We start from the raw sequence: 24886 nt of genomic DNA on the forward strand, positions 1-24886 counted from the left end.
GACTTCCTTGCCCTGCAAAGGAATTGAACTACAAATAAAGTTATGCCCATAGAAATTGCACAGAGATTGGGACTGACTGCACACGGGGAAGATTGATCAGTTTGGTTATCAAGTTAGTAGCCACTGAATTTAGAGGCTACATCTTCCTCAAGCAATATTGGACATTCAAGTCCGTGATCAACTTCGCAAAAACAGCTGTGTGCATCTTGCTTCCTTGCTTTATTGTGATCATTTAGTCATTCAGGATTAAGGGGGACAGCTAAATATTAAATTGCTTATAACGATCACTCTCCAATGGGCTATGAAGTACAAGTATTTGGTCAAGCATGAAATATATGTTTCCCTGAAAAGTTATGAGGTTCCTAATTTCACTAGCTTCAAGTTAGAACATTACAAAATGTGCACTCTTAGTCTGTACTTATGATATACCAAGTTGTTAGTCCCTAGTAATTGCTGAAGCCAAGAAAATAAAAACTAGAGAGACGAGGCATGAGATTTTCTTATGTGGACTGTGCTTCCTTTTAAAATCAGATTATATTTCTTTTTACGTAAAAACTCATTCCTTCTGTAAAACTGAATTTTGTACCACCCTTCTTACCATCTGTGTTGTGGCACATTGAGGTATTAAAGCATGGTGATAGATGAATGCATACAACCATAATATTAAGAGATTCACCTCCTTAGTGCCCCCTGTGAAGGAGAAAGGTTTTACAGTTACTGTTCTTTGTGTTCTTACTAAATTAGTCAACAAAGGAATAATTTTCAATCATCAACTGACTTGTTAAAAATCTTTATTACTAGAGTTTATGCAAGAAATACTTGCTTTCTACACTTCAGGATATATTTGCCATGCTAATCTTTTACTTCTAAAAAGTCAATATGATATGAAAATAAGAAAAAAAAATGAATGGAACGTTTAATTAGAGTACCTTAGAGAGCAAAATTTCACTGTAATTCCAGGCTCTGAGTAGATTGTGTAAAGAAACCAGCAGAAAAATAATTTTAACTCAGATCTAATGTAAATTTTTTTCAGCTTATAGGAAGGTGGGTGTTTCTTATATCAAAGCAAGTATTAATTACATTTGACATAAAGTAGTTGCCTTCTAGTGTGTCATTTTTCCACATGTCTTTATACATCTGTATTTAGGGATCACTGAAAGCTTATTGAGTGTGACATAAAATAAAAGTTCAAATAGTAGCGCAAGGAGTAAACTTGCAGCTTAGAGAAAGTTTTGTACAATCTTGTTGCTTTTCATTTTTTTCCAGAATTCGAAGCTGAAATACAGGAAGTCAATGTGAAAACTACATAGAATCTATTTTAAGATTGATTCTTGTTCTCAATTCTTCAGATTTTAATAGAGAGTAATGCAGGCTTTGTCCTTAGGGGAAAAAAAAATATTACTAAGGAAGCACTTGTGATTTGTTAGTCTTCAGGCACAGCTATAGTTCCAGCTTCTTGGTTGACTTAGAGCACCACTGAGATTGTAGGTCTTGGGAGCAGGTCTGTGCAGAACCCAGAATGCAACCTTTGACTTCCTGAGGCTTTAAAATTTGGTGAGGCCATAGTGCCCCATGCAACTCTTGCAGAAAAAGCACCAGCCAACCCTGTTCCACAGTCCTGTCCTTCTACTGTCCCCTACCAAAGCTGTTCATGTCATTGAGCAGTAAATGAGAGCAGGACTCTGGTTTGATTGAAAGAAGGTTGGAAGGGAAGTGCCTTATTCTTCAGCCACATTAAATCCAGTTTCACTCATTCCTTTGTTGACAGCAAAATAGAGGGATTAACTACGTAGGCCACTTTGAGCAGCACTAGTATTGAGTATGAAAACACAGCCTACCACTGTAGATTCATCTCCAGCTCAGGATAGGAAAATAACTGAAACTACCCCTGCCACAACTGCAGTTAGTGTAGCTCCAATCCAGTGATAAAATACCATGTCACAAGATAGTGCAGCTGGAAGACACCTCAACAAATGATGCTTAAATCTCAGGTCTTACCTTTGAACAGAAAAGAGCTATCTTAAAAGATCATAAACCACAGTCTTGTGATGCATCTCTGGAGAACCTCAGTCCTGCAGAGGACCTTGCTTGCTGTTAGCAATGCAGGAAACTATGGAAGGGAAAACGCATTGCAGTTGCATGTTTTCCTAGTTCAGTACTACTCCCTGGCAAGTGTGTTGTCCTCTAGCCACAGCCCACTGTCCTAACTTTCCAAATACCACAGCCACCAGGGTGATGAGCTGATGACCAGACCCCCTCTGTGTCTTGTCTGAGATGCATTCATCAATTTATCAGTACACTTTCCTGGTCATGTAGTGTGTTTTGCTGAGTTGAACAGTGGAATGACAGAGACATTATTTATAAGTCTCCTTTGTATGTTCTGTTAGTGAAGATGAATACGCTCCTAATTCAGTTTAATTTGTCACAGATCCGGGCACCTGTCTCTCTAGCTGAGCTCCTCCATATCTCAGCTGTGGATATTTTGAAGCACTTTGGCAACTGAGCTACAACTTCACTAGTTGAACCACATACTTCAGCTGCAAAGTTATTTACAAACTTTACTGATCAAGCTGCATATTCTTGGCCTGAATTTGCTACAGACAGCACTTTGCAGATGGAATTGAAGTCTTTACTAATCATAAGCAATGAATTAATTTATTTGATTAGCAGTAATTTGCATTATTTGCTGATTATGTTCTTCAATTCCCACTGTAAAGAGCTGTGTTGTGTAGCTAGTGCTAGTTAATCACTTACTACACCCTACTCCAGGGAGGAAGGCATTTTGGTTGTAGATAAAGAGATCTTTCTGTCTTCAAATACTTCCTAAAAAACACTCCTTCCATGTCACATGGGGAAAGATACCATGTTTTTTAGAAAATAAGAGTACAGGTGAAAGCCCATTTTCCTATGAAGGCAGTCTTTTTTAATTCTTTGTGCTACCATTTCTTTTATTTCTCATTACTTAATATGGTTATGCAGGTACTGTTTCTGTGGCCATTCCTATAGCAATACCACTCTTTTTGTAACAGTGCCAAGAAGGGTTTTATGGATGTATGGGTGCACCCGTTGGGGTCAGGTACCCTACAGGACTGGGTTGCAGTATAAGCTCACACTAAGCTGCAGTGAGATGTGCAGGGCAGAGAGATGGGAAAGTGTAACAGTTTACTTGCCATTGGTACATTATGAGGGTACCACTGCACAACTCACTGGACCAAACTGCCTTTCTTTTTTCTTCTTTGGTGTGTATTGAAGCATATCATGGTGTAATTCCTCTGTGAACAAGCAAAATTTATGCAGGAAACAGTGTACAACCTAGTCTTCATAAAAATCTACCTCTACTCTCTCCTTTCATCCTCTGCTACACAGCTTTTGCAGGTATTTTTTACAAAACATCTTTACAATGCCCAACAGTCTCTGTTTTGGGGAATTAAGTCTTCCCCTCTACCTTATGCAAAGAGAGTATTCTTTACTTATCTGTGTGGTCCTGAGAGTAAGAAATTTTTCTGAGTATCAAGTGTTCTCATCAACTTTAGTGGTTCCCAACCATCATTCACAGAACTTAAAACTTTTCAGGAAAGTTTGCATGCCCTTGCTGGCTGAGAGGGCTGGCACAGAGGCAAGTTTATCAGCTGGAGATGTGCCCTACTCTTTCATTAACAAAAGACAAATTTAGTTCACTGGTAAATAATCTGAAGAGTTAGATCAGTCCTGGCCCCTAAATTGCACCCAGGTAAGGAAATGAATTTTTGCATATTTGGCTAGTTAAGAAGACAGTATAAAAAGACTGAGGTTAAAGACTGCAAATGAGAAAAATGTGCCTATTGCTTAATAGAGGAAATAAAGTACAAGTGGTCTTTGAATTACAAGGGATATGACTTAGTCAAACACATAAAAATGTGGTGATTAATTTTTTTTCAGTTGACTAAAATTTATTGAAAATTAAATAAGGATAGAAATGGAAATATTTTTTTACACATCCATGTTGGACAAGTTATATTTTTAAGTTTATTTTGCATTCCAGTTTTGGGTTCTTTTGGAGCACCAATCAGGGATTGCTGAAAAAAACATGGTTTCATTTCTCAAAAAAAAAAGTTTCAAAAAATACAGTTTGCATCACAAGTACAATGAGAGCTTTCTGAAATCTTCACCAAAAGTATGTATGAAAAATGGAATTCAAATTCAAAGGCCTATCTATATGTCTAAAGTTGCAATTTTTTTCCCATGTATATCACTTTAGATTTTTGTACATTAAATTTTATGTGGCCTTTTATAGCTTTATCCTTTGATGTCATGAGATCATTCTGAAACTCCTTGTAGCTGGCTTTCTAGTCTGTAGTTCTCCAAATTCCCTAAGAGGTGTCTTAAAATCTTGGTATTACATTAGCTACCTCTATTTTTCTGGCACCAAGGTAGTTATAAGCAAAAGGTTACATATTACAACATTACAGTAATTTCATACCTGACTGCCTTTAGAACATCTTACTGAATATCACTTGGTCTTGGGGATTTGTTGCTTATTCATTTTACCAATTTGTTCCTGATGCTACTCTACTGACACTTCGATTTGAGATGGTCTGTCTGACATGTCCATCATAAAGGACATTTGTGGTATAACTTAACTAAATTTGTTTTCAATAAGTGTAGGAGGAAGAATTCATTCTCTTGGCTTCTTTAAGGACTTATTTCTTATTGTAAACATGTATTGGCCCTATAGAATCTCAGACACTGTCCCTGCTTCTGGCATGTTTGGAAGAAGCTAGTTTTAGATTTTATGCTGTTAGCAAGTTTATTGGTGGTTTTGGTCTTCCTATTACTTTTTATCTATCTTGTCTCTATTTGTGTAAAAATAGAAATTAAAAAAATAAACAACCCCTTTAAAATTATATCATTGATTTCACTTTCCAATTATTCCAACTTTCTTTTCGTTCTAAAACCTTTTAGTAACTAATGTGCATTTTCTCCAAGTCTATAACCTTGTAACCATTGTAAGCAATCTTTGTACACTTACAAATTCTTTAACCTGTTGAATACACCTTTTAAGTAAGTTGCCATAATAAAAGGAAAGATTTTTGCTCCTAATAAACTTACTCAATTTTATGTAACTCTCACTAGGAAATTAAAAGCTGATAGATCAGATCCCTTGGCTCTTTTCAGTGTGATCTGACAAGTACATTGAATGCAAACACATTATACTTTTTGTAAGAGTAGTTTTATTTTTTGTGCATCACTTTAATGGAATTTTCTTCACAACAGTACTCCTCAGCTTTCTTCTTCAGTTTTTTTTTTTTCTTTCACTCTGTCCTTGACTTTCCAGCTGCAAGAGGCATCTGGGGCTGGCTGGGGCTTTCTGCCCTTTGATATCTCTTGACTTCCCCACACTGTTTCTAGTTGCTGAATGACTTGCCAGCACATATTCTACTTTCCATTGTAGACCATGTGGGATCCCAAGACTCAGGAATATGGGAACAAGCTTTTCATTCTCTGAATTCGAGTGATTTTTAAGTAAAGTTACACTTTTCAGACAGTGCGACTCTTTTGTTTAGCCCCAGTAGGTTTTGTATCATATTCTGAGACTTTCATATTCTCTCAATTGAATTATAGTAACTAATTCTGTTATTCTCTCATTCTTGATAAAATGTTATTAGAGAATTTTTAATGCCTCCTGAAATCCACCAAAGTGGTAAAAACTTAAGGAAAAAAAAGTCTCCTATAAAAAGATGTATTTTCTATGTACCATGTAAAAACAGTGAATTCTAGTGAGAAGGTGCCCATGCAGTTTTGCATCTCAAGCAGAGCTGCTATAGATTGTTACTCCATTCTGGTAACATAATTGGTCTGCTGGCATTACACCCACATTACTCCAAGGGATGAAAATAAATGTACAAAGTGCTGCATAAAGCCTGAAATGGCCACCTTTAAGTTTAATCTTCCCCTTAATGCTGTAGAGTCTATAAAATATGCATTAATTCAAGTTTTTAATAGCTTTTATTAATCCATCTTTCCTTTGTAAAGGAGACAATATCTAATATGTATGGTCCCTGTTTTTATGCTTTTGACCTCATGATAAATCTCATTATCTTACCTCGTTGTAAAGTTACTTTAAGCAATGCTTGGTTGTCTGGAGCATGGAAAGCAATAAACATCTCCTTCTCTGCTGATATCCTTAGACCCAGGCAGTGAATACTCAAGGTGTATACTATGGGTGTACCCTGGTTCAGGTGACTGAATATTAATGCCTTTCCACACAAGCAGAAAGAAAATGGTTCATAAAACGTTAACATATTGCTGAAAGAATCATTGCTGTGTGATGTACACCAATTAATATGTTTCTATTGACTATGTACTTTTCCTTTAAGTACATGCTTTCAGTAATATCCCTCAGCTTACTGCTTTCCTAATGAACCTTCTGTATTATATAAGAAAACATTGTAATAAAAGAAATTACATGAGTAGAACAAGACTATCGCTGATTTCAAGTATTCTATCACAAAATAATATTAAAATGTAATAATGGGATGTTGCTTCAGCACCTAAAGGTATAATAATTGCAGTAATGCTTAAAAATTGATATAAAACACATAAAAGCCAGGGTATGACTGGGAACAAAGAAAGGAAACATAAATATCTCCTCTTTGAACTACATGGACTTTATAGGGTTCAGCATCTTAGAGCTACCATCTTCCTGGGGGGCGAAAAAAAAGGGTGCAGGGAAGACTCCTGCTGGTTTCTGTCAATCTTGTGGATTTTTATCTGGAGCAATGCAGTTTGTCATACCCTCTGTCCTGGGCTTTCTTAATGATGGCTGGACAGAAGAGTTGTAAGACTGCCTTCACTCACTTCTCTAACTACCCTTGATGTGCATTAAATTCTTTAACTCTTGCTAGAATTTCATTATTAGAAACTATTGAAAAAATCTCTCTTGAGAATAACTGGTTAATATTTTTAACTGAACTTTTAAGGTCACAGTGAAACTTACTGCCACCTGCCAAATACTTGTTTAAATTCCATAAAGGGCAGTACATTTAGACTTTTTTAAAATAATCAGTGTTACATGAATAAGTCTCCAAAAATACTTCATGCTTCAAGACTTAAGCCAAACCCTAAATACTGACATTAGTGTTAGATGCTTAGAATTTATTTCACAAAAATACCAAACTGGATGCTTGTTTCTCTTCCCTTTCCACCCTCCCTTAGTTCTTTTTGGAGCTTCCAATTACTTCTTTAGGTGAGATAACAAAACAGGTGGCACTTATTCTGCATCTTGGTAGATTGAATCCAATCATCATATTTCACTTCACACTAAAAAGTGTGGAGCAGCTGAAAAGCTTCAGCTTAGAGAACAGTGATCTGCATCAATGGACCTCAGCATGTTTGCCAGTATGTATGTTAGAGCTCTCCTTGATGTCTCTGGTGAAGCACACCTGAGTTTTAATGGGATTTTGTATCTTTTCATTCACTAAAATCCAGCTGAATCAACCAAAGTGTATTCCCTTTGTTTTGTAGGAAAGAAGAAATAGGGAACCTGCTGGAAAAAGTGAGGGGAGAGTGACAGAAAACTCAGGATCAGTGATTCCAGGCATTTTAGACGAAAGCAGGGTTTGTGCCAATGATCAAAAGGCTGAACACTGAAGAGATTTGAGATAAAGGAAATGAAAGAGAACAGAGGAGGTAATCCTCAATTTGTCCACTTCTGTGCATGTGGTCTGTTATTCCCACAACCTGGGTGCCAGGGAAAGCTGCCCATCTCTGGCTATTGTCAGAGACTGTTATAGCTGAAAGGCAATCCCTGAATAGCCACCTGAAGCTACAGCTTGACATGTTAGGATGAACCAGCACTGATATTTATTTTCCAGTACCTGTGCATCATTAGCTGAGCTATTTTTGCAGAGGACAAAGTAACAGGAGGCACTGCTGCAGGGTTTTCTGAGGAGAGACAGCCTTACTCATGAATTTGAGAGCTAAATTGGAAAACAGGCTGTGTGGAACTGATGAAGGGCTGAAAGCCTCTGTGATGGGAAGACCAGTAGATGGTAGTATTTTGTGAATCTCGACTGATGGGTTTATAGACTGTGCCACAAATCCTGGGAATAAAAAGGAAAATGTTGGCTTTGTGACAGAGCAGCCAGAAATGAGCAATCAAACAATGACTCTCTGAATGGACCCTTAATAGCCCTCTTGAAGATTTCTTGTCTTTCTATGCCTGATTTAACCAGTTTGTACATGTTTACTGGTGGTCTTTTAATTCAGATACATTCTGAGTGAATGAAAATTGGTTTGATGCATCAATATGATGACTGGCTTGTCAGTGAGCTGAAAAGACTATTGTTTTGTGCTAGCAAGTTCTGTCAGGTGATGCCCTTGCTGTGAAACACCATTTCTGATAATTTTCCTTTTCTAGTAGAGTCCTGAGTCACCTGTCCATGACTGCTTAGCACAGCTATGGATAACAGTGCATCATTAGTGCCCTTCCCTTCTTTCAAGGGTGCTCAGCATTCTGGAGCTAATGTCACTATGTTGCAGATCAGCTTTCTGTAACATTACATTCCAGTACAGGTGTTGACTGCAGCTCTCATCTGGTTTTATTCCAGCTCATAGAATCAGAACTGAACCTGAAATATGAAAATCCAAACAGGAGTCTAAAGTAGCCAATGAAGATAGCAAGGATGGGGTAGTGTAGCCTGACATTCAGTGGGCTTCAGTTCATTTCTTTGCTAACCCAAAGAATTCTTCTATAAAACTGAACAAACCAATTTTTTCCTGCAAACCCCCTTTCCTAAATTAGAATGAAACTTTGAGCTCACAGGAGAAAATCTGAAAGTAAAGTAGGTTAACTTAGATATTATCCAAAAAGACTGATAGCAAGAGAGGAGAGCTTACAAACTATTGCAGAGAATTGAGAGTAGAGATACTAATGAGGGAGAAAGTGCCTGCTAAGCAGGGGATGGGGATGGCAGTTTCTTTCCTGCATTGCATCTCATTGAGTGACTTACCAGTAATGTTGTTATGATTCACTAGCATCATATTTGCCTTTCTGCTGCTAGTACCAGGAAGAATGACTTCATGTGGTGCCCAGAATTACCCAGTGAAAGAAAGATGGAATCGAGCATTAAACAAGATGGTGGGATGGGGAGAGAAATAAGGACAGGTAAGCTGCTTTTCTTTTGCAGTAGAAAACATGCAAAATAAGTAGAAAGGTCTTAAATTAAAAAAAAAAAAATCTGATATGCTTTCTAAATATCCAACACAGGAGCATTGCCAGTAAACAGGAAGCCTGCACAGGAGACCTTTAGTGCTTTCTCATTACTGTTTTTTTTCTTGTTGTCACTCCAGTATGGAAATCCAGGAGCATGCTATTTCTAAATTTTCATTAATAAGCCGCACTATAAATATAAGTATGCTGTTTTATAAATACTGCCTTTCTAAATTCTCTGTGAGCAATAAATATGACAGTCTATTCCCTGGAAACTAGCAGAATTAAGAAGCCGTAATGTTATAGCAGTGTGCCGCCTTAGTCACCTTTTTTCAAGCAGTTTATGATCAGGTGAGTGTTGCTCCTTATTCCCTCTTCATCCCATTGGAAATGCCAAAAGAAGGGTGCATTGTCAGCGACATTTCTGCTGAGAAATAAAGCTGTCTCACTCCCAGTAACAATGCCAGTGATGCTAGTGACAGCCAAATGTTGTTGCTAACATAAAGCTGGGGAAAAATTATTCATGGTGGGACTTCGTGATCTCCCCACTGCATTGTCAGGCAATGTCCTGTGCAAAGGCTGAACAGGATGACTGAGGTGGCTGGGGTGGTTTTGCATGATGCTTGTTGGCATGGAATAGAGTGCTGTTTGCACTTGCCAGCATTAGTATGATCTATTTGGTTGGGTTTAGCCTATGTATTATTTTAGGTGTCCTACAGGAGTGTAGATGTCAACCACCAATCTGGCTTTTGTGGCTACTATTTTAAAAAGTCTTAAATTGGTGGTTTACTGGTTGCTCATGTAAGAAGTCCAATCCTGCACCTAAAGCATAGTTATTCACTAACCAGAGTGATTAAGACTAAGGGTTTGTGAAATTTTTCAGATAAGCTCATTTCTACTGAAAACAGTGCACAAAGGCAGCTGCTGTGGGACACTTCCATTTGTGATATCTGTTAAGAACTACAGAGGGGATGGTAACAAATCAAACAGTCGGGTTTAATGGATAAAGTTTGCAGATGACAGGGACTGTGGTTGTTGTCTACTTCAGGGACAGCAAGTCGTCAAACGTGTCTCCACCATGCAACCTCTAGAGAATAGTTAGGTCAGTCTACTTGAATCTCTGAACATGTGAATTTTCTTTCCAAAATACAGCTAGTGAAATCCTCCCCAGTTTGTCACTTTTCTTTATTACAGCTCAGTCTCCTGCAGGCATAGATAGTGCTGAGCTGACTCAAGTACGAGTTAAGAGTGACACCAAGTGGTTAAGCATTGTAATTCTATTTGATTTTTTTCCAAAATATCTTTCTGGTTTATCTTTTATTTTGAAACATCTCTCTTGGGTTTTTTCTTCTAAATAGTCCTGATTATGTCACCGAATACTTTGTCTTTGAATAAGCACACACAAGCTCTTGCTTGTTTTATAAGTAAGCATAATCCTCAGATTTATGCTCTAATTCTTTCTGTCCATATATTATTTGCATAAAATTTCTTTTCTCCAGAATGAGGCAATTTCTGGAGTTTCATGTTTTATGTGTTGAGAAAGATGTGGCAGTGTTGTCAAAGACAAATAGGAAAGCAGTAACCGCATTGTAATTTTTTATTGCAGAACAGTATAAGGAATCAGCAGCAAAATGTGCATGTGGGTAAGGAATCTTCAGGGCAGTTATAGCAGAATAATGCACACCTCTCTTACACTTTGTTTTAAATGGTAGATATCCACTGGCAAGCTGTTCCCCTGTATTCTTCCTCAGCTGAGCTCTGTGAAGGACAGGTGTGAAGTAGCACACTTACAACCCTACTGAGACAACCAAAATTGACAGAACTCTTGAATTAGAGCCTACTGCCAGAAAGCTCTTTAAATGATGGCCTCATTCATATAATCAGAAAAATAACAGCTCTGATGATAGTTGTCCCTTCCCATATCAACCAAACAGTGATCTTGGTAGCTGTGTGAACAGCCATTTTTCTCAAATTAAGTATTCACTGTTCTTCCAGAAAGAAAGGATCTACTAGCCTGAGCTATTGTTTCCTCTGTGGCAAGCAGGAAGACTAAGTAAAAGCAGACTTTCTTACCAAGTAACCTGATTATCGTAGCCAAAACTTACAGTCCACAGAGGTCCAGTACTTTCCCATTTGTGGGCTAAAACGCAAAGGAAAGGGAAGAATGTTAAAGAACACTCAGACAAATGACAGACAGAAAAAACACGTAGCCTGTCTGAAGAAAAACCAAACAAAGGGAGTATTGGAGAGAATGTAGATACTGCAGAATGGATACTAGTTTGAAGAGGAGTATTTAGAAAGTCTTTGAGTTTATGACCAGTTCTGCTACCCACAGGGAAAATAGTAGTTGTAGAGTTGCTTGCATTAAAAATGGTACCAAATACAGATCAGTCAAAGATCTGCAAATAACAAAATAGTTATTTAGGTCAATCTGCTAGGATTTCTAAAAATATCATATTTAACTAACAGGTATTAAAAAAAAAAAAAAAAAAAGGCAGCTATTTTAACTGCGGGCACAAATATGTTTCCATAAGTGAATTTTGGCATCAGTAGTAAGCTCTCTGCTGCTCATGTAGGACAAGTGTATTTGTGCCGCTGAGTTGGAAGATGACAATTTTTTTAGATGGTGCCCTTGTGATCTCAGTAATTATCACATCCCTTGCCAGCATAACAAACTGCTGGACTAAAATACAGTTTGCTGCTAGAGTTGTGAGAATTCATGTAATTCAACTGCTGCTTGATGTGTCAGAATGGACTGAGAAAAAACCGCAAGGGATCACAGTGTGTTTTGTGGAAATGTAAGAGTAGGATCATTATAAAGGCACTGTAGCCATTTTATATGAATACTCCAGTTGGTGCTGTAGTGATTTCAAAATTTTAACATTAAATTTTTTTGTGTGTTTCAGTAAGTTCTGTGTTTGGGCAATGCTGTTATATTTTTGTTTCTTAGCAATCAGAAGCTGCTAACTGTGAGTCTTTCAATTTTGCAGTTAAAAGATTAGTATTTCTCAGTCCATGTATGTGTTTTACATAGAAAGTGTGAAGGTCTTTATTAATGTTCTTTGTGTGCACATTAACTGGTGTTGCTTTGGCAACCTCTTCTTCACGTGTTCCATTTATCCACTTAATGGCTCAAGAACCATTATCTTTGTGTGATATTGTTATCAGTCTAATTTTGTAAGACATAAAATGAAGTTTGTTGGTAATAGTTGCTTTCATGATTTAATTTTTTTTTTTTAATTTTCGGTTATAACTGGGTTTGCACATGAGGGGTTTTATACACTTTGGAGTTTCAGATGAAAAGTAAATATTCTGGGCATAAGGCAGTGGTTGCCATGTCAGCTACCTCCCCACCTGCAACAGACAACTGCATAAATGTGTTTTCTTCAGTGGTGACTTTTCATAGTATACCATAGTGTAACCTTGTGTTTTGGAGCCTCAGGTGACTTCATGAGGTATGAAGTGCCAATAATGGTAAAATACCCAGCCATTTCTGGCCATGCCTCTCCATGCTCACCTTCAGGGACACGGTAGTTGTTTTAGTGCCAGAGTTGCTTGATTTCCCCAGAGATTGCGTTTTCTCTCATTAGGAATGCTGAAAGTTGCTTAATAAGAAATCTCCAAAGAAAATTCCATATGGCTTCACATTTCCCACATTAAAAATCATTTTGCTATTCCTCATTCATGGTTTAGCAAGTTGTGAGTTATGTTACCACCTTCTTTTGCAAAATGGCATCAGAGGTAGCACAGAGAATATACTAAATGCAAGAAAAAAAATTATTGCTGTCAATCAGTGGCAAACTAGGACCATTCCAAATCTTTCATTTGAAATCTGTGTCTCAGACCCGAGGCTAACATGGGAGGTTGTATCAGCAGGTGTTTGAAGATGCTGCTGTTTGTCTCCATTTGCAATAGGAAGTAGCTTTGTCTGAATTTAATTATTCATAAGCCAAGTTCTTCAGTAGTCCATGCCTGCAAATATCAAGAGAGTTCCAAGACCCCAGGTAGTAGTCAGGGAAAGATAAGTACTAAATATACCTCAGGTGTAAGCATAGAGCAACATAAAAATAGCATTTTTGCATGATAGAGATCCAAGGGAGAACATACTTGTGTTTGGTTTGTTGTAATGTAGATTTAAGTCCTACAGGAAAAAAAAAAAATCACCTTCACTTTCAAGATCCAGGCAGGTTTTGTGACATATGAGGTACCATATGGGATATTGCTGAATTGTGGGAGTCAATTTAGCTCATTCAGCTAAAGCTGCTTTATCTAAGAGATATTTTGAATTGTTTTCATACAGTTTGCAGAAGTTAATAAAATAGCATATGAAACAGTCTCTGAATCCATCAAAAACATTTTGATTCTCTCTTCTACTGACAGAAAAAAAAGGCAGAAAGCTGCTTAATATTTACTGGCTTCCCTTGAGGTGCCAATCAAATCAGCTGTAACAAAGTGACCATGAAATTTGACAATATTATAAGGAACACCTTAGAACTGTCACTATTTTAATGCCAATCAAATGTATATTTCTGGTAAGCTCTCTGTTGACCCCAGCAAAATGGATATGATGCATGACAATTCCAGTCATTTTTCTGCCTGGCACTAGAGTAATGGAGCTCCAAACTTACAAGGAAAACTCAGAAAATATTTTATACAGTTTGTGTTTTCAAAAACCACAGGTAGGACCAATTTTCCAGCAAGATTTAAAAGTCAGTATAGTCAGTCAGCTGAAGGTAAATAGGGTGAATTCTTGGCTTTTATATTTTCAGGGAGTCTCCTTAGGTTCTATTTGCATAGTATTGGTACAACTGTTTTCTGAGACTGAGTGCATCCTTAGCTATGCTCTTATTAAACTGAGAAAAAGTCATCCTTAAGCCCTAATGTAGGCAAGTGGCAATAATAAATGGTCTCTGGCAATAATAGATGGTCCCTAACTCCATAACTAAGAGTTGCGAGCTGGTCTTTGGGTTAAGTACCCAGATCAAGCTAAGTTACCAGTTATTGGTTTAGGATTTTGCAGGATAGTTATCCTGTTTTATTGTCAAGAAAAATATCCTTCCTCTTAGTGAAGATGTAGTCTCATGCTTTCTCTGCTTATGTATTCTGTCTTAAGGCAGGCATCATCAGAGATGCTAAACCTCAGCTACAGGAAGCCCCCATTTGCCTTTGTTCTTTTTTCTCTTTATTTTAAATCATTTGTCAAGGTTTTCAAAGGCCTTTATATACTTATCTGTTAAAGTTTCATTGCCATAATCTTAGCAGAGAATAATACAATACAAAAGAAAAACAATATGTTCTTTTTCTACCAATACAATACTATCACCTCTCTCCCAGCTAAGTAAACTCTTACAGTTTTCCATAGAAATTCCGTATCTACCAACATAGAAGAACTTTAAGGGAAATGTGTTAAGGAGCCTAGAAGCAGCTGAGCAATCTGCTGGCAAATGCATATCATCAATATATAAAATAAAACCTGAACTTGTATCTCTTAATGATATACAGCTGATATATGACATGAGACTAAATTCTCTGTTAGGAATTCTTATCTAGTTAATGTGCACTTGCCAAAGTGCCTTCTCTGAGAGTGCTGCTTTTTCCAAGTTGCATTCACCTCCTCAGGTAGGGGTTAAACCAGTATCAGCCCTTATTACTGCACATTTCTAATTAACAAGATATAAATGACTATTCATTATTTTTCAATGAGGTGATTATGCATGAAGTCTTAGCAAATCATTTAATGAAATCATCATGCTGTGCATGTTAACATGTGAGTAGTACCCTACGCTCACAGGGGAGAGAGGAAAAGAAAATGAATCTTTAATGAAGGACTGAAAACTAAAAATATTAACTCATTTTTCTACCAGAATTAAACTGCCTTGCATAAGACACCAGGAGAATCTAAGACATTTTTTTCCTAGGTTTTCTAATTCTTCACTGTATTAAAAAATACAACTAATCAACACAGTTTTGCCACCTTTATAAGTGGCTGCTGCATGTTTTCTCATGCTTCTTATGTTCTTACATATTTAGGGCTTGAAAATCAATGGTACCTTTGTGCATGGGCCACTTTTACTCAAATGTCTTAGAGGAAAGATTAAATTGTTTCTACAGATTATCATTTTTAAAGAGAATGAGTTTATCAGTTTTACTCACCACTTTTCACATATACCAACTAAGTTATTTTGCCTTTGTTTACTTTTGCTTTTAACTGCCAGGACAAAGACGTCATTTGCATTTTTCATAAAAAGAGAGACTAGCTTGATAACTGGCATAAGTAGAAAATGGAATAATCAGGCATTTCAATAAATTCCTCAATGCTGGAATAGAAGAAGCAGTCATCTTTTGCTTTTTTCGTGGTAGTGTTATATCAAGGGAAATCATTGTTCATTGAACTCTGAACTCTTCTGTTAATTTTAGTGGAAATGTAAATGTAAATACTCAGGAGAATCTTGAACCTAGTGAGTAGTGTTTTTCTCAACTTTGAAACAGTCCTATGTGTTCCTAAAAGAATTAAATATAATTATATAGAAATTGTTCAAAATGGGTCATCATTCTTTCTGTTTGATTTTTGATCTTTTAGAAAATAAGTCTATTATACTTCTTTTAAATGGTGTAGATTGGACCAAAATACCATTAGGTTTATTTCTTTATATTAAATTATATATGACTATCTCCACTGAAAATTCATAATGAAATTTGCAGTAATAGAGTTGTCTTTGTGGTTGAAAAACATTCTGCATTCTGATATATTTTAATGAATATTTCAAAAACCTCAGAGATTAATTTAGATTTTCTGTGACATTTTGTAAGTGCTTCATTAGAGTTATGTTTCCTTCAGCATTGGCAGACATTCTTAAAACTGAATGAATGAATAAACATTGCAACACTCATCTAAAAATAATTTATGTCCTTGTCCCTGTAAACTTCTTATACATTCCATAGCAACCGGAAGACATGGCCAATTAAGGGAAGCTGCTTTATGGAGAGACTAGGGTAAACAGTATTGATTTCAGATATCAGAATTAAGAACAAAATGTTTACATTTTGTCTCAATTCCCACAACTGAGAAATATTTTGTTGCCTATTTCTCTAATTCCTGTGTCACTGTTTACTGTTGTAAGGCACATGAAGAATTTTTTTACAGGGCTCTGTCACTCAGCCTTGATGGCCACAGAGCAAATCAAAGAGCTTCACGAGATACTCCAACAGCCTGGTCAAAACTCTGGAGCAAAGGTCTAGTCTTCTTTCATTTTGAGAGCTTAAGGACAATGAGGAAGAGGGGGGGGAAAGTGTTTTCATAGCATAATATTGATTATGGGTATTTTATATTCTTTTACCTCGAACTCAGTCTCTATAGTCACCACCGGCTAAACAGTAGAAATATTTCCAAGCATGGAAAATGTGAATGCCCACTGCACACCAATAACAACATCATAAAGGTCAGCAGGATCCTCTCAGTAAGTAGGAGTGCAAAAGTACACCAAAGCTGAGGACTTTTAAGGCGTGCTATTCAAGACAACATCAACCCTCTGGTTTTTCCTATGTGGCCCCAATTATCATACTGAAGCATTGATAAGATCTGAACAATTAAATCTGTATTGCCTGCAGACTCTCTGCTGCAACTTCCTTTGGGAATAATGAACACAGAGTGTGTTCCAGGGCAGCTGTAAGTCAAAAGTAGGAAGTTTTTCTCAGCAGCTGCAGAGATCACTAGACCTGCTAACATTGTGATTTGCAAGTACATACTTATGAGGGACAGGGAGCACGGATGTATTGGAAGATTTTAGACTCTCAGGCACTGCAGACTGGATAGACTTAGACAATAAGGCACTTTAGCAGTTGTAGAATAGCAAATCAAAGATGTGATGCCATAAAAAAATGTTAACACGAGTTGCAGCTGAATTTTGTTTTCAAGGCAGAGACAGAAACAGCAGTGAAGAAAAGGGATGGCTTCCAGGTAGCATTATTTCAAGTCTTAAAAAAGAGCTGGGGGATTTTTCCCTTCAAAATACTAGCTGTTCTGTCTCTGTTTTTTCTTTCTCTTCCATTGTGTGGGGGTTAAGAGAAGAGAAAGTTAAAAATTCAGAGATGGTTTTGCTTGTTGAAAGTGTAATTATTATGGTAATCACTTATAATTAAGCACATAACATTTCTGGGTTTTTATTTTTATTTACTCAGTTTTTTGTATTAAGTGAAGTAAAATATTTTCAGGATCTTCATAGCAGTGCCTTGGATTTAATATTAGAAAGATACTTTTATATAATGGCACAAATGGTTTCAGGATCAAGATAGTAGCCTTTCACTTTTTATTCTCCAATTTCAATTGGGTTTATTGAATCCTTCTTGAGGTCTATACACTTCTGTGTTTTGCTGCAACTTTCCATGCAAGAGAAACACCAAGTTTATACAGTGAGCATTTCCTTGGCATTGTCCCACCCAGTTCCTAGCACAGGTTCTGTAATCTGGACATAGGGTCTCGGAGAAAAGCTTTAAGTGCTTTTTCCCAGTTTTCAATAGTGGTGGATGATGGATGGTTCCCTGTCATCTTGTCACTCAAGTTCATAGAAAGAGCTAGGATTTCAACTGTTCAGTTAGTATTTTTCTATACTGTCATTAATTTGTGTAAAAACACCTTTTAAATTTAAGGTGGAATAGCTAAGCTATTTCAAATTAATTTGGGGGGAGATTCTTACAATAGAATACTTGTGCTTTTGAGTCCAAGTTGAGAACAAAGCTCTAGAATAAGAGTTAACAAGGGTTATCTACTCAGGAGTTTTTCCCTCATGTGGATGATCTCCTTAGATTCCTTGCCTGGTTAGCTCCTGAGTGACAGGGTACTACTACTGTTTTTCAGGTTCAGATTGCTTCCAATCCAACCAAAATCAACACTGCCACCACAGTGAGCATGTAAACATTCACTGACACTTTTTGCCAGTGCATGTTTCATGTTTAAAAATAAACCCTTTCGAAAACTTCCTGAAATCTTGGGCCCAAATGACTAATCATGTGTGGTTTGGTTTTGGCTTTTTTTACTCATTCGTTATTTTTCTACAATGGTTACTGTATTATAATCATTCCTTGCAGAGAAGTAAATCCATCTCTCAACACGGAAGCTGCTTTCAGCAACTGCAGTTTGTTGCTTTTCTGATTAATGTTAGCAGTAGCTCAGAGAGGTCTGACACTTGGGAGGCAGCAGCTCATTTCTAAAAGCCTGTGCCCTGATCAGCACTGCTGTGTGTGGCTGCTCTGGTGTGACCAGGAGCCCCCTAATGAGGGACCACTCCATCACCTGCCAGCTGCTACAGCATCCCAGCCACGTGAGCTCAAAACAAACAGCAGTGCTGTTTCAGATGGCAGTTTTTAGCTAGGAGTTGAAAAATGCTATTTTGAATAAATCTCTCTTCAAAACGGAAACATTTCTTGTAAAATTTCCTACTTTGAAAGAAATTATTTGTCAAATTTCCAAATACTTTTAGCTTCCTGAAATGATAATGAGTGACAAATTTCCTGCTCAGCAAATACAAAATTTTGCCTATCTCTTTGCCAAATACCTTGAAACTCAGCAGAAAATATAGATAATTGCACTTCCTGCAAGCTCATCTTTATAATTAATTAGGTAGTAAAGATGGGCATGACTCCTGAGCCTAAATTAAGGCAGCCTGGGGTTTTAAGCATATTTCAGCACCATGACAGATGCCTTCAGGCTTTCTGGCTTTTTTTTGGGGGGGCCCATAATTAAGGGCTAGAAATATTGTCTCATTTTTCTACTAACAAATCTGAGATTCTGATGTAATTGTGTTACTTACTGTGGGTGCTGGCTTTGAAAGCTTGGGTGTGCTCTGTTTTCTTCCTAATCTGGCTGTGACAATAGCAAAGATAAGTTATCCAAATAAATATTTTGTGCAACTGTCTGATACAGTTATTTGCATTCCACAAATGAGCAGCCACATGAAATTTATGTGCAATCGGATCAGCTCCTTCCACTCTCCGGCCATATGAGATACAGCAGCTCAGTGGTGATTTGGTGCTCTGCAGCACAGCAAACCTGAGTATATTCATGCAGAGAAACTGCAAGTGAAAATCAAACTGAAAAGATGGGCCCGAACCAGAGGAAGGTTTTTAAAAATACAGTTTAGAACTCTTCAGGACTATTTTTTTTCCAAGACAGTTTCGTACTCCCTTGGGTTGGCAGGTAACAGAAGGAGAGCACAGGGAATAATTCCTGTCCCTGGGCTTTACTGCTTAGTTAACCAGCTGCAACAGCACTGCTGTGTTTTCCATAACGAAGGGCAACTGAATATTTTTGATCTGGTTTTTATTAACATTGTGAAAGAAACAGAAGTTGAGGTTCCCATGAGGAAGTGCTGCGTGTGTGAACCACAGTCAGGACAAAATGGTTCCTGCCTCCATGTGAGAATGGCTGCTCTTAGAAACTTCAGATTCAAGTTTATGGAATATAAGAAATGTCAGTTCATAACTACTGCATGTCACAACAACTATATTGAAGTGAAAGTTTGTTCAACCCATCCATCCCATAAGTTGAGTGTCCTGTATCCAATAAAGGAGGTAAGACTGACATATGATAAAAAAGATCTTCCTTTACTGTAGGGACACTCAAAAATATGAACTAATTACTAGGCTTAAAGTTCCAAAGACATTGGCTGAAAACACATGTGGATCCAATATATGCCTTAAACCAGATACACCCACCCAACCATGCTTATATACCCCTTCTGGCAGCATCTGTGGGAGAGACCAGCTTCAGCCTGTGTTTCAGTGGTGGTTCTCCAGGTGAGGGAGAAGTGCTGTGGGAAGGACTCCAAGTGTGTGGCTATTAATCCTGTAAGTTGGCAAACTGTGGTTTCCAAACAGTTTTGAAAGTTCACTGCTGCAGACTTAGATGAGACCCTGCACGAAGCCAGAGCCACAGGTGCATCTGGATGCACTTGTTCTCTGGGCTGAGCATTCTTTGGGCTTACACTTCTAAAATTTCCATCTTCCCTTTCATATGTGTACTTGGGGGATGAGAGGAATGCTCATGTTACATACTGCTGCCTTCCAAAAATAAGAGTGTGACTTGTTTAGAAAAGTGGTATCACAGTGGGGGAGGACTGGTTTTAGTTTAAAAATGAGGTATAGGTCAAATCTTAAATTCTAAAGCACAGTTCTGTACGTCTGTACTAAATGGAAGAGAAATGAGAAAAAATAGGACAAGTGTATGCTCTGTAAAAGACTGCCATTTTTATGAGATGCAACTAATTGCTTTTAACTCTCTGGCAAGCTGAAGAAAATAGTGCCTCCAAAATTTATGATGTTTCTTCCTTTTCCATGAAGGTATCCAATTACAGAACTGTAACCTATAGGCAATGTTAACTTGCAAGCTGTGTTATCTGTATAGTAGGATGCAATGTTGCTGATAAAGTGAAACTTCCCTGAGATTGATCTGATTTGCAAAGAGATAAAAAAAGGGTCAAGACATGAAAAAAATACCTGGGTGTATCAGCGTTAGAATAATGAAAAAGGGAGTTTGGCTTAAGTGTTCTATCTGTACAAACAGTATTTCTTTTTTCTCTCATTGAGAAGGAAGCTGCAGAAACAACTATGAGAATATTAGTGTGCTTGGTATTGTTCATAAAAGATCCTGAAAAATTAAGCATCTCTTAAGACTTAAATATTCTTCCTTTAGACAAGTTTAGCAGGAAAGTAGTGGAAGTCTTTTACTTTTTCTTTTTTTTTCTCAACAGCACATTAAATTTTATTTATTGAAACACATCTATGCTAAAGGCCAAGGCTGTTTTAAGCATTTTGGATGGGTTTTATTTATGGACTTGCTGACCTTTTTCCCAAGCCATTTCAGGAGGTATATCTCTTTCTCACAGGAATAGTTATTTCTGGTCTCTAAAATCTGCAGAAATTATGCTGTCAGTCCAAAAACAGGTGGCCTGTCCAAGCTTGGATGCATGAAATCTGAGGCTCCCCAAAGCCTCTCATATCTTTGCACAGTTAGTCATCAGGTAGAGTTTGTTACAAGGCCCTTGGGCATCTGTAGATGTTGTTTTTAATTCCCAAGTAAATAGGATCAGAGCAGTATCAAACAAAAAAAGACACACCCCAAAAAATTAAATTCATTACCAGTATTCGTATCCATTTTACTTGCTTCCTGAGTACACTCTGTTATCCAACATCACCAGTGTTATTTTGTCCCCAGAGCTCTGCTCTTTTGAGGAGGCTGCTCTGAATTTCTAAAATGCTATTTGGCACATATTGACTTTATTGATGTCTGGCTGATGCTTTCCCATGCAAAGGAATATACCTTGAATGGGATTTGCTCAGCTCTAGTATTAAGAAAAGCAGAGCTTAGGTAATTCATGACCCATTCTCTTTCTGCATTCAACTGCACTAGTAAACCAACAGTAAAAAAAAATACATATATATAAATAAAAACTGTAACCTTAATGATCTCTCGAAATCTTTAATCTCCCCTCTAAGGACATATTTCTGTGTATCCTGAATTGTGGTTCTAAGTAGGTAAATCAGCCTGTGAGCAAAACACAAAAGAACTATCCCAAATTTCAACACTGAGTTTGATACCTTAAGGACAAGACCGCCAACTGAAAATTTACAAAATCTAACTGAAAAATAAAGGCCAATGTTCCACTGAGAAAGGTTACAAGATGGACAGGAACAATGGGGAAACATTGGTTCAGCATTTTATCTTAGATGAGAGGCAACAGAGAGCTGATGATTTTAAAGAGAGCACACATCTAAAGTACTAAGAGGGGTGAATCCATCTTTGTTTGTGAAGCTGGGTATTTTAAGAAAGACAAATTTCCCAGTAGTCTAGATATTAAAAACATAATCAAGGAAGAAGAGTGGAATATGAGAACCCAGACTAAGTAAAACTGCAATGATTTTATTACAAAGGATTCCAAATTAACCTCCAAAATATCTAAGTTGCAGAAAAATCATAAAATAAAATTTAGGAACAGTTCAATGTAACTGCTTCTGATAGCATTCTTAATCACACAGCTGCAGTATTTTAAAACAATTCTGTAAGAAATTGGGGTGGTTTTTACATGATTGGAATATTCATAAATTGGTGAGTAGTACAACTAAATCTCTTCTAAATGAGATCCTTATAGATTTACAATGGATGCCTCTCTCAATGGAAGTTGCCATGGTTACAGCACAATTCTGCACGGAGCACACTTTCATCACAAATTGTTACACATTTCTATACAAATACTTTGAGCACATTTTTCCAACTTCTTTTTAAATGACAGCTACAAGGATAGTCTTAAAGGAAAATTCCATATTTGTGCCTGGGCACAATGATGGTCCAGCCAGAGTCATGTGATAATTCAGACTGGGATGGGCCTCAGGAGGTCTCTAACCAGACCTTCTATTCAAAGCACAGTCAGCTCTCAGATACAATCAGGTTACCTGAGGCTTTTGGAAATCTCCAAGGTTGGAAACAATACAACTTTCCTGGGCAATGGCTTTGTGTGCAAGGGATGACGATGCTCCTTTGAAAACTTGTCCTCCTTCCTTCCTGTGGCTGGGGTAGAAAGCATTTCTGTATCATTTGTCTTAGGAGAAAGATGTTACTGACTCATACTCAGTCAAGTATGCTCCAAGCCTGCAGTAAGCCTTTCTTTCCACTTTTTGCTGTCCTGTTCACAGTATGCAGTACAAACAGCAGAGCCCTTGCTCTGGTCTCCTTTCCTGTAGTGGTGCTCAAACTTAATTTCAAAAGCCTCCTTCTGTAAAGACAAATGTTTGCTGAGTGACCAGTTGTCCTGCTAAGGAGGTGTTATTAAAACATTTTTTTCTTTATTACTGTGCTGCATTTTATTGCTCTGGCTGCATCAGACTGTGCTATACTTACTGAACAGAATGGTAACTCCTGTATGATCTCATGTCACAAAATGACTAGTGTTCAGAGGTCATCTTGTTTTTCAGTGTGGGTACTGGATGATTTGTCAATGTTTAAGATAAAATTCAACATCTAAACATTCATCTATCTAGTTTTATTAAACAGCCTTCATGGTCATCAGTGTCTAGACAAGTCTTTTTTTATAAGGTCATGTTAAAGTACTGAGGATTAGTTTGGTTGAAGGCCTCATGCTATAATTCAGGGTTAAAATAGGAAATTTCCCATAATTTTACTTTATGATTCAAAGGATAAATTGAAAACAAGCTAACAAATCTGCACAACTACACAACTGTGAGAAAGAGGGAGGACAATTTCTTTTCACCAGTTTGATAAATGCAGAAATAAACCGGCCTTTTTAATGACTTTGCCTGTGATACTCATGTGACTAATTTGGCTCAAGGCTTCTTGGCATGGTTTAGAGGACAGAGCACAATCTTTTTACATCTTTTCCCCCTCTCCTTTACTGGTCCATGATAACTAACATAAATTAGAAAAACTTGCAGGGGGCCTAGATTCTCCTCTAAATCTGAAATAAATTTTCAACATGTAATTATTGATGGTTTAATTGCAAGTACCTCTCAGAGGCAAGAAGGAAATTTAAATTTCTAAACATACTGTCATTTAATATAAATCAGGCCCAACTGCTAGCTATGCCTATTCCTAAATATTCCTGTTGAAATTTTCGCCTACTTACAAATACGTCTACATCGAAACACTTGAGCATTGAGTGCAAATTTCTCTCACAGTACTGCTATGAGGAACCCCAATCTTATTAAAGTGCTTGGAATCTGTCTTCTCTCTGTTTAAAACTGAGTGTGTCTTTTGTTCCTCTTTGGGTTTTTTTTAACAATTTTTGAAATAATTGCAAACCAAGTCTGCTTATCACTTACCACAAGTCCAGCAAAAACCTTCGCTGTGTGAAAGATGTTGTTCTATGTGTCTGTGTCTACACAGCATGCACTGCTCCTTCCTCATGTTCATCAAAAAAGAAACATTGACTTTGTTTGATATGAGGGGTTTTCACAACACTCTCTGGCCAGCTCTGCAAATGATCATTTAAAAATAAAACTCTAAGCTTATTTATTGATCTCGCTGTTGAAGCTATCATTAATTGGCACTGTTTCCTCTACTTTAATGTCTTTCACAATCTTCCAGTAGAGAAGAGAGGATTTTAGTGAAGTTATTTTCTTTATCGTTCAGCAATTGAAAAATCTAATCGCTGCTAAAAATCTTCTGGGCTTTTATTAAGTTAGCTCTGATTTATGTAATTTGCCATAAAGTTCATTAAAGACTTCATTAATTTTTCACCAATCTGTAACAGTCTTATCACTGCTGTTTTTATTAGCTGAGATAAAATTAACTAGGTTTGACTTTTTAAATTTGGGGGCAAGTCATTTACCTGCCCTATCACCACTTTTATAATAATTACATTTTGCTTTGTCAGATGTGAAATGGTTCTCTTCTTATCCCTCAGTTCCAGTGATTAGGACTCAATATTTCAGACCAATTGCTTGTACTGACACTTTGATCTCTTCAGTTTATGTTCTCATTAGCTGACTGAATCTTTGGTCTTTCCCCTTTCCAAAAGAATCATGATACTTCTAATGCTTAAAAGACACAGAAAATTTCCATCAACCTGCAGTTCAACCATGAATCCCGAATGGATTGATGTCAACGTGGATTTCAGTTGTATTTTTCTATCTGCCTTTCCTAGAGCTCAGCAGTCCTTCCTTGGAGCAAGGGAATATGAAAATCCTGCA

This window comes from Chiroxiphia lanceolata, chromosome 7 (assembly GCF_009829145.1).
Source record: "Chiroxiphia lanceolata isolate bChiLan1 chromosome 7, bChiLan1.pri, whole genome shotgun sequence".
Lineage (NCBI taxonomy): Eukaryota > Metazoa > Chordata > Aves > Passeriformes > Pipridae > Chiroxiphia > Chiroxiphia lanceolata.